The sequence below is a fragment of the Jaculus jaculus genome, chromosome 15, assembly GCF_020740685.1.
Source record: "Jaculus jaculus isolate mJacJac1 chromosome 15, mJacJac1.mat.Y.cur, whole genome shotgun sequence".
Classification (NCBI taxonomy): domain Eukaryota; kingdom Metazoa; phylum Chordata; class Mammalia; order Rodentia; family Dipodidae; genus Jaculus; species Jaculus jaculus.
In genome coordinates, this window is record NC_059116.1 from 62,336,273 (window position 1) to 62,346,669 (window position 10,397).

Genomic DNA, 10,397 nt, shown 5'->3' on the forward strand with positions numbered 1-10,397 from the left:
GAGGAGAAGGTGCCCTTATAGCACCAGATCCCCTTCTGTACTCGATGGCCATTGAATAAAAGCTCTGCCAGCCCTCAGAGCTGATTATTTTCAAGTAGTGAGTGACCTTTTCCTGAAGAACATACACACACTGTATAACATGTCGTTATCATTGCATGAAACACACCGGAGACAAAGGTGGAAGTGATGGGTATTGAGAAATTATTTGACAATACACAAAACAGACAAGGGACCCACACCTAGAATACAGGAAAAACTGGGTGTTTCTTACATCAGTTAGAAGGGAGGAACCCTAACAACCACCACCACAACAAATCGAATGAGAATGTGAATTGGCAATTTACACAAGGGAAAACCTCAAAGGTTAACAAACACCAAAAATCTGTTCAAAGTTTTTAAATTAGAATCATAATTAAGTTATATGCATCTATTAACTTGGCAAAATGATGGGGGTATGGGATTCTGTGATTATGCATTGCATGCTGATATTAGTGTAAATTGCTGTAATCATGCTGGAGAGTCTCCTGGAAGAAAATTACCAAGTTAAGTATGTATACATTCTAAAATACAGGAATACTATTATGTCCCAGAGGGGCACATGCACAGGGTCACACACAGAGATGCTTATGATGTTGCTTGTGGACATTAACAATCCCACTGTTCACTACTGCACTAGTAGACATGGGTAATGTTCTGCATGTCCACCCTGGGACCAAGGCAGATACCGGAGAGGCACTGTGTAAACCTAGAACAAGGCCAAGTCTTACTGACATAGTGCTAAAACACACAGGAGTAAGATTTTTGTGAAGATGTAAGAAATGATTACAAAATCAAAATAAATGTTTTTATAGAATAAACACAAGCAGGAGACAATTGAGCAAAGATATGTGCAAGGCTGATGGAGTGCTGGGAAAGGAGAGTTGGCAAAGGGAAACAGAGAGAACTAGACAAAAGAGAAAAGCTTAGGGCAGATCATTGCAGAAAGCATTTCTGGTTTCCTCATGAAAATATTAAAACGGATCAGTCTGTCCAGGATCTTGCTTCTGAAGATGCACAGGTGAGGGTGTATGGGACATAATAATATCCGTTTACAAATGGGGGATGGACAAAGAGAGCTGTTGAAATGTGTGACCTGCCACTCACAAGAGCCCCAGTCAGGAGGAAACTGGAAGCAAAGGTAAGATCCAACTTTTTCCTGCTTATCGTAAACAAAATGCATAATCTTTAGATTGAAAATAATCTCAGGACAAGTACAAACCACTTTTCCTTCTTGAAAAATGAATCTCTATCATGGAAGAACCTTGACTACAGAAGACAGTGGGAGGCTCAGCCCCACTTCACCAGGGAGTTTCTGGCTCCACAATTAAGTAGCTGCACCTGTACTAATTTCCCAGGTGTAATTTGTCTAACCATGAAAGATCAATCTTTAAAACCTTGCAAGGTATTAAGTATAGCAGGAAAAAGGTTGAAAGAAGTAGAGTCATCTAAATTTAAGTTGCATTAAATAGTACAATAGAATGACAAAATGCTTTATATTTCTGTGCTTTAAAAACAATTTAGATCTCTTGAAAAAAACTTCTTAAGTTCTAAATTCTAAAGAGTTGTGGTATTGAAATGATGTAGCATGTGTCTTCTTAAAGCTGTGATTTTGTTTCTGGTTTTCTTATTGAAAACAATATAAAAATTTATGGTCATAACCAGAAATAAAATGACATACAATTGTGTAGATATATCACATCTTAGTTATCCATTCTTCTAGTGATGGACATCTAGGTTGATTCTAGCTCTTAGCTATTACAAATTGAGCCACTACAAACATGGTTGAGCAAATCTTCTGCACAATGGAATTCTATATAGCAGTAAGAAAAAAACAACACAATGAAATTTGAGGAAAAATGGTTGAATCTGGAACAGTTGATTCTCAGTAAACTTACCCAATCACAGAAAAAAAATCGCCACATAGTCTCACTCATCTACAGCACCTAACCTGAATCTACCCAAGATGCCTTACATACCCAGCAAGCTTCTCATGGACTAGGATGAGTGGAGAGGGAGTAGAGGGAGGGGGGTGCAACAGAGGGGTGAGAAACAAAATCTGGACCCAAACATCAATGGAACCATAAAATTCTACTTCCTAAAAGGCAGACCAAATGGCTGAACCTTCACCAGGTCCTTACAGGGAACACCTGAACCACAAGACACTGGAGAGTGTATGATGAAGACTGACCGTAATTCTTCTACAGCTTCCCTCCCTCCCTCCCTCTCTCTCTCTTCTCTCTAACTCTTCTATCTTTTTCTTCCTTTTCTTAGTGGGCACTGACCTGTAACTCCGAGTACCAGCATGGGGCTATCATCCACAATGAGCTTTTGATCAGAGAGACCTACAAGTTTTCCTAAAAGAAAGACAGATTTCTGTCCAAGTACTTGATGATCCACCAAAGGTTAATGGTAAGACCCTACTGCTGAAGACACCTTATGTGGTCAACACATAAATGGAATGGCATGGCTGGAAGCTGGAAGAGAGTCAATCCCCAGACAGCGCGTCTAGTGCCAGAAGGTGCTACATGGACGACTGGGGAAAAAGGACCAATATCTGCCCAAGCAACTCATGGTCTAACCTACGTAGGAGCAAATAACCTGGTGTGATGCCCATACAAGTGCAATAGTGGCACACAGCCATGGTGGGGAACCGACTGCTCTTGATTTGGCTAACTGATCCCCTCAGTGGTATGGGACCCATAGCTGGAACTGGGAAACAAGTCAGAACCATATCCAAACATAAGCCCACTCTCCATTATCAAGCTACCATCAGTTGTGGGCTACAAGAAGACCTACACCTATTAAATTCTCTATATAAAAAAAGTAAGGGTTATCTCATTTGTCCTGGTGCTAACTTACTCTCCATTGGAGAATTTGCTTCTCTTTTTCAGATAGATGTAGATCCTAAGGAGAGAGCCACCCCATCATATCTCAAAAGGGCCTTGGCTGAAATTAAGAACAACTGGTGAAACAACCAAGGGTGCTGTTTTCCTGGTGAACCGGGTACCAGCACAAGGGTGAAGGAGATCAACACAGAGAAAAATCAACTCCTACCAAACCAGAGATGCAGAGCCCCAGAGGCCCCCAACACCTCATCACTGAAGCAGACCAAAAATGAACCCAACATGGCTCAAGGAAATTTTGTGGAAGAGGGGGTGGAAAGAATGTCAGAGCCACATGTTGGGTCATGATATGCAGAGACATTTATCCTATCCATAACTGTGGGCTAACTCCACAATGCATGACCCATATACCTCAACAAGGAAGGGCCAAGGGTTGGGAGTAGGTCACAGATGAGCCTAATAATCATACCAAACTGACTGTATTTTCTGATTACAAAACTAATTAATGAAAAAGAAAGAAAAAAGAAAATTAAATCTAAGTAGATGGAAAAGACATAAAATTATTGAATGTGGCTATAAAAAGGTCAATTGAATATTTCAAGTTTATAAAAACCTTATCTTCAGGGCTGGAGAGATTTCTCAGTGGTTAAGGCACTTGCTTGAAAAGGCCAGTGACTGGGGTTTGATTCCCCAATACTCATGTAAAGTCAGATGCCCAAAGATGCACATGCATTTGGAGTTTGCAGCAGCCAAAGGCCCAGGAGTGCCCATTCTGTCTGTCTCTCTTCTCTCTATCTCTCTCTGCTTGCACATAAATAAATGAAAATATATTTTAAAGACTTGGGCTGAAGATATGGCTCAGTGGTTAAGGCACTTGCCCCCAGAGCCTTATGACTTGGGTTCTATTTCCCAGTCCCCACAGAGGCCAGATGCACAAAGTCATGCATACATCTGGAGTTTGTTTGCAGTGACTTGCCCATTCCTTCCCTCCCTCCCTCCATCCCCCTCTCTCTCTGTATCTCTGCTTGAAAATAAATAAATCTTTTTTGAAAAAAAACTTATTTTCATAGAGATGGAAAAATGCTACTGTGTATTATTCCACTTATGAATGTAGGTAGTTAAGGCAATTGAAATACCTTAAATGCAGAGAAGGGTAAATATTTTAAGTGAAAGTTTCAAGAGAAGAGTAGGTATTTTAGATGGATTTTGAAAAATAGGTAGATTTTAGGTGGCAAAGTTAATTTAATGTACAGTGACCAATTTGAAGGAAAGTTAGTTTGAAAATCATCAAGGTGAAAATTTGTTTGGGAAATAGTAAGTGGTCTTATTAGTTAGATTAGAACTTTACTCATACTGAGAATTATTAACATAATACATTCTGAATACTTGATGCTGTTCTAAGGGCCTAACATGCATGTATCAACTCACTTAACCTTTGTATAATCCTAAGAGGAAACTTTTCAAGTGAAGATACTGACAAATGAAGGGTTGGCATTAGGAGTGCCTATATAGTGACAAATGAAGGTTATCTGAGTCCCAGTAATTTCAAAGGACTGAAGTTTGGGTATAGACCACGAGTTAGGTCTCATTTGATAGGCAACTGAAGGATATCAGTGTACTGATTTCAGGTGAACCGTAGAGCATGACTTGAATGCACTTCTACAGAAACAGGCTTTGGTAGCCTCCTACAGAGTGGCTCAGAACAGGACATAAATAAAGTCAAGGGACCAGTTTTTTTGTAATTTTTATTTATTTATTGAGAGAGATAGACAGACACACACAGAGAGAAAGAGGCAGATAGAAAGAGAATGGGCGCTCAGGGCCTCCAGCCACTGCAAATGAACTCCAGATGCATGCCACCTTGTGCAAGTGGCTTGCTGGGTCCTGGGGAATTGAGCCTCCAACAAAGGTCCTTAGGTTTCACAGGCAAGCACTTAACCACTTAGCCATCTCTCCAGCCCCTAAGGGACCAGTTTTAATGTTTAAACAGAGCTAGGGGGAAGAGTAATTAGAGAGGAATGGAGAATGTGGAGCGAGACTGCCCATAGGTCTGATGTTCTTGGAATAAGAAGGTTGCCAAGCAGGTATAGGGGGAGCAGAGACAGGAGGTACCAATGAAGAATCAGGATGGAGATCTTCAGGAAGCTTCTAGAAACAAGACTTCAGAGGACAACACCTGAGCCTTCTACCTGAAGGAAAGTGCCCAGTCTGGCATGTAAAACGTTCCCTGAGGATCACAGTAGGCAGATGGGATGCAGGACTTGACACTAGAGAAAATGCTTGTTTTCTCATGCTCTTCTCTGTTTTTGCAACTCTCAAATCCCAAAACACAGTTGTTACGAGACTCGTGTCAGCTTGGGCTAAGACAGCAAAAGCCCAGAGTCACTATGATGGCCGTTCGCAGATGCTGATAAAGAAATTTTCTTCTTTTATTTTTGTATAAAATGATTCTTTTTCTGCCTTCTACAAATTATTCTTATGGTGGTCATGGTGACTGGTGATGGTGTGGTGTGGTGCAGTGTGTGTTTGTGTGTGTGTGAGGCAGAAGTTGACATTGAGTGTCTTCCTCCTTGCTCTACTGAGTCAGGGCCTCTCAGTTGACCCCAAAGTTCATCAATTCAGCTAGAGTAGCAGCTTGTCACATGAATAGCTTTTCCATCTGGCATTTTCATGGGTGTCGGGAGTTCAAATTCCAGTGCTCATGCCTGCACAGCAAGTATTTTATCCGCTGAGCAACTTCTTTAGGCCCTGGTGTCACTACTGCTAAAATAAAACTTGTCTGCCCTCTCTCATGACAATGACATTTTGGCCAGGCATGCCAGAGGTCTCAGAAGAAAATTTTATTCTGTTTGCATTTGCCAGTCTGATGAATCCCACAGATCTGCCAATGTCAGACTCACAAAGCCACTTAAAGTTTAAAAGGTATCAAAATAATATAAAATTATTTATCAGAAAGTATAATCCTGCATATATACTTTTTGAGATAAAGTCTCACTCTGTAGCCCAGGCTGGCTATAAATTCATGATCTTGCTCTCATCTCCTGAGTGCTGTGGTCACAGATACGTGTCATCACACAGGAAAAGAGCAAGTGTTACAAGTGATCACCTAGTCTGTATTTGACAAATGTAATGTCATGTAATTGCCCATTCGTTTTGCAAAGGGTTAACATCATCCGCTTGGGTAAAAGTGTAATTTTAAGTGTTGGGGATAATGTGAATAAGACAGTGTTCCTTTTCATCCTCATTGACATTTGACTTCCAAATAGAACTGCAAGCCAAACTGTATGTCTGCAGGTGACTTGGGAGTTGAAAAGGCAAATAAGAGGGATGGAATGTGGCTCAGTGTGCCAGGCTTGAGGCTGGATCCCCATGTACATACAGAAAGAGAGAGATGGAGAGAGAGAGAGAGAGAGAGAGAGAGAGAGAGAGAGAGAGAGAGAGAGAGAGGGAGAGAGAGGGAGAGAGGGAGGAGAGAGCAAGCTAGAGAATTTGAATTTGTTGAATATCTAGTTTAATAAGGTTGTTTGGTCATTTCTAAGTGGAGGCAGTATGGGAGAAGTATTTTCTACTTTTGTGTGCTATTCACATTTCCATACTGAAATAAATTGTGAAAATGTACTCACTTAAAAATGAATTAAAAGAAAAAGCATGAGTAATTTTCCTCATCTTGGTTGTCTATTAAGAACTGTTTGTCTCTGGGTGGAGGAACACTCTTCATCTGTATGGGATGACACCATCCGATCAGTACTGCTCAGACAGGAGACCGACTGGATGAAATGATTTCCTAATATGTTAATTCATCAACACTATGTAATTTTAGTTTTGGTAATCTTTGGTATTATACATTAATTATTCAGCCTTCAGTTAAGTCTCTGAACATATTTTGATGCACTGATCTATTCTGATCACCCTATCTCTACATTATAGACAAATTCTTCTAATTTGTGCCTAGGTACCCAATAAAACTTCAAAGTAAAATACTTTTGATCTTTAAGCATTCTTGCCAAAAGTATGACTCCCAGCAACATGCTAATTTCCCTAAACAATTTTCTGGAATAAATTTAAAATAATTGGACACCAGAAATTCTAAGCAGAAAGATGCTTACTCCAGTAACATGAAGTTGTTCCAAGGAGGAATAATAAAATTTCTGCCTCAAAGTCAGTGGATGCATGGAGTAACATTTGATGATTCCTGCATCCTCAGTTACTTGCCCTGGGACTAGGAAAAAAATCATTTCACTCTCCATGGGTTGAACTTTCACAGCTGGATTAGAAGAATAATGAGGATGTTGTTTAGATAAAGCAGAAAGAAAATTCTAGCACTGCTCACGGAGCTTCAACACAAAACATGGTGTGGACTGCCATGATCTGAATAGCTCTTTCAAACTTTATGTGCATATTGGAAGCTCAATGAAGCAGACCAAACCTTTCTCAAATAAATATTGTGAAAACTAAACAAACAAAAGTGCCTGTGAGCTGTGGGAAGGGAGCAGTGGAGATGAGGGAGGGAGGATCAAAGTCTAATTCTCTCAAAGAAGGCCAAAAGGGAATGCCCAGTTGTCTTGATTCTATAAATTTTAGTTATAATATAAATTTGGTTAAATTTATATTTTTATTACATAGTCATAAGATGTTTAATGTCACTGAAACACCTTAATAGAGTTAATGAGGTGATAAAACAGGCTCCAAAATTCTAGCCAGTTCACTTGTATAAAAATTACCAAAATGTAATGATATCCTTTCAATCGCCAAGAGAATCAGTTCATTAACATCAGGTGCCTTTGAACACAGGTGGAAAATGAGAGTCATTCAAATGTGCAAAACATAATTAAAGGGACATTTTTCCAAGGGAAAATTAATTAAACCAAGTAAACATATGGGTTATCTCATTTCTTAAATGTGAAATTACCACTTTATACATCACATTGACTCCAAGAGAACAAGAATTCTAGTTTATATCATAAGTGAGTTAGAACATTGCAGAGACCAATTTATTTGGTATGAAGCCATCCTAAGAAAATCACTCAAGGAAAGAGTATAAGAAAATGTTCTGGAAGCATGGGGAATCAAGTGTGAAATACTAAATAGGTGTCTGCTTATTAGTGATTCTTCTAGGGCAATGACATTTACACAGTGTCTAATAGGTTTAAAAAGAGACCCAGGGCCTGAAATGATGTATTTTATTCACCAAAGATTTTTCTTAGCCAGGCATGGTAGCACATGCCCATAATCCCAGCACTCAGGATGTGAAAGGAGGAGAACCAGGAGTTCAAAATCATTGTTATTGGCTACACAGTGAGCTTAAGGACACTGGATAACATGAGATCTGTCTCAAAGATTTTTTTTAAATAGGTTTTCTTATTATCAGGATGACTTAGGCACCAATAAAATTCCACTGCTACTCATGTGATGCTAGACCCTCAGTGCCTCCATATTTTAATTTCTCCATTTTCGACCCCACTAGGTACAAAAGAAAGGATATTTAATTTTTATGCTATTTTCCAAACCTAAGAGTGCTATTTATTAATCCCAAAATGACTACCTTTGGTTTTACATTTGGATGCTCAATTTCCCATATTTAGTGTTGGAACAATTAGACTTCTTGTGGGTGTTTGGTTTTCCCTTACTGTGCTTTTCCGGACTCTTCTGCTTACTTTTAAAAAATGTTGCTACTTATACAAGCGATATACTTTACCTTTGGGAAGAAATGGTGAAATGTGCTATACTTTGAATAATTCACAGTATCATTTTTAGAGAAAAGTAAATATTTTATATTCTTGATGGTAAATGAAATGTGTACAGTATTTAGAGAAGCAGCATAAATACTTGATAGGTTTCTGGGCTTTTGCCTTGGAAATCCTTGGTGCAGTATGTGTTAGGTACTCAGAACTGACCTGTATCTCATATGTTTTCTTCTATTAACCACAGAAGTTTGTAAGTCACAGTGGCTTTCATTTTACAGTAGCTACTATAGGGTAGCATTTCTGTATCTTCAAGAGAGCCTTGCTTTCTGTTTGACTGTTGAACTCTTCTTTCTGGAGATAAAAAGTGGACAGGTGGATAAGCTTGCCATTGATTTTTCAGAGACTATGTTGGGGGATAATTGGCAGGCCTTTGACAAGTGATGTACAATGAGGGCCCTGCTTCCTAATATGTAAATGAGGGATTATTTGAAAAGTTTCAAACATTATCTTCTGAGTTTTATAATGACTATTATATCAGCTTGGAAACTGTTCAAGAATGGAAAAGATCGAAGTTTCTTGTTAAGTGGTTAATTTTTGGACCTATTAAAATGAAGCAAACTGTTCTAGATTGAGGTATAATCTTAAGCACACTCACACTGCAAAAAAAGTACAGCATTGTCATCTCAATGAGGCATAAGGTCACATTATGTGATTCCCATTTACCTGGTATACACAGGATTTATGTATATACACAAACATAGGTATGCACACAAATGGTGCCATTCATTTAGAGGACCCTGGCGGAGGAATGGTGCCTTTAGTTGGCTTATTCCTGCTGTGCCAATGAGGAAACTCAAGACAGGGTTAACACCTTGATGACTATCACACACCCACCCAGTTTGGACAGACACCCCACACAACAAAGTGTATGTCAGGATAGGAAGATTGTATGTGAGTCTATTAAGATCTCAGCACTCACATTAGCATGTCATCTTTTCTACAGATATATGTACAGCTGCCTTTCACTGGAAAGAGGTAATTTCCTAAGAAACAACTTACTAGAACTTTCCCATATGGGGCCAAAGTTTTTATTTCTGCTCTTTCATTACAGTTCATTGTGCACCATTCAGTGAAACTTCTTATCTTGGCTATTGCATTATAAGTATTATTGTGTCCAGCACTTCTGAAGAACACAAATATTAACAGGAAATTCAGTGGTTAGACTAGTTGGAAAAAAGGTCAATTGTGCATTACAAGCACTCCAGATTTTATATTCATTTATTTGTTATACATGTATCATGTGCCTTTCATATGTTCTAAGCACTGGGGATGCAGGGACAGAGAAAAATAGGCTATATATTTCAGAAATACCCATGTAATTGGGAAAGATATAAAATATGTAAATAAGTGTATAATGTACTTGGTGGCATAAATGGTGGGGAGGACAAGGAAAGGAGGCTGGAAATGCTGGGCACCTAGGTTTGGAAGATGGTTCTTAATTCATTAAGGTCACATTGAAACAGACTGAAAGGAAGAGTGAATTCAAGCAAGTATCATTTCCAGAAGAGAGAATGAAATTTCAGGTACAAAGGTATTACGACAAGATCATGCTGGTCTTTTGTTTCACAAGTACCCCCAGACACTCTCTTGAAAACAGTGTAGCAGTGAAGAAAACCATCAGAGATTTGAGGCCAATTTCCAAGGGTTTCTAAATATTTTCCCTCAATTGCGTAATCTAAGATCATGTAGTTGAGGGATGTCTGGAAAAAGGCATCTTTCATAAAAATTAAAAGTTGAACCACTTGTGTTAAGTGACTTAGAAACTTTCTAC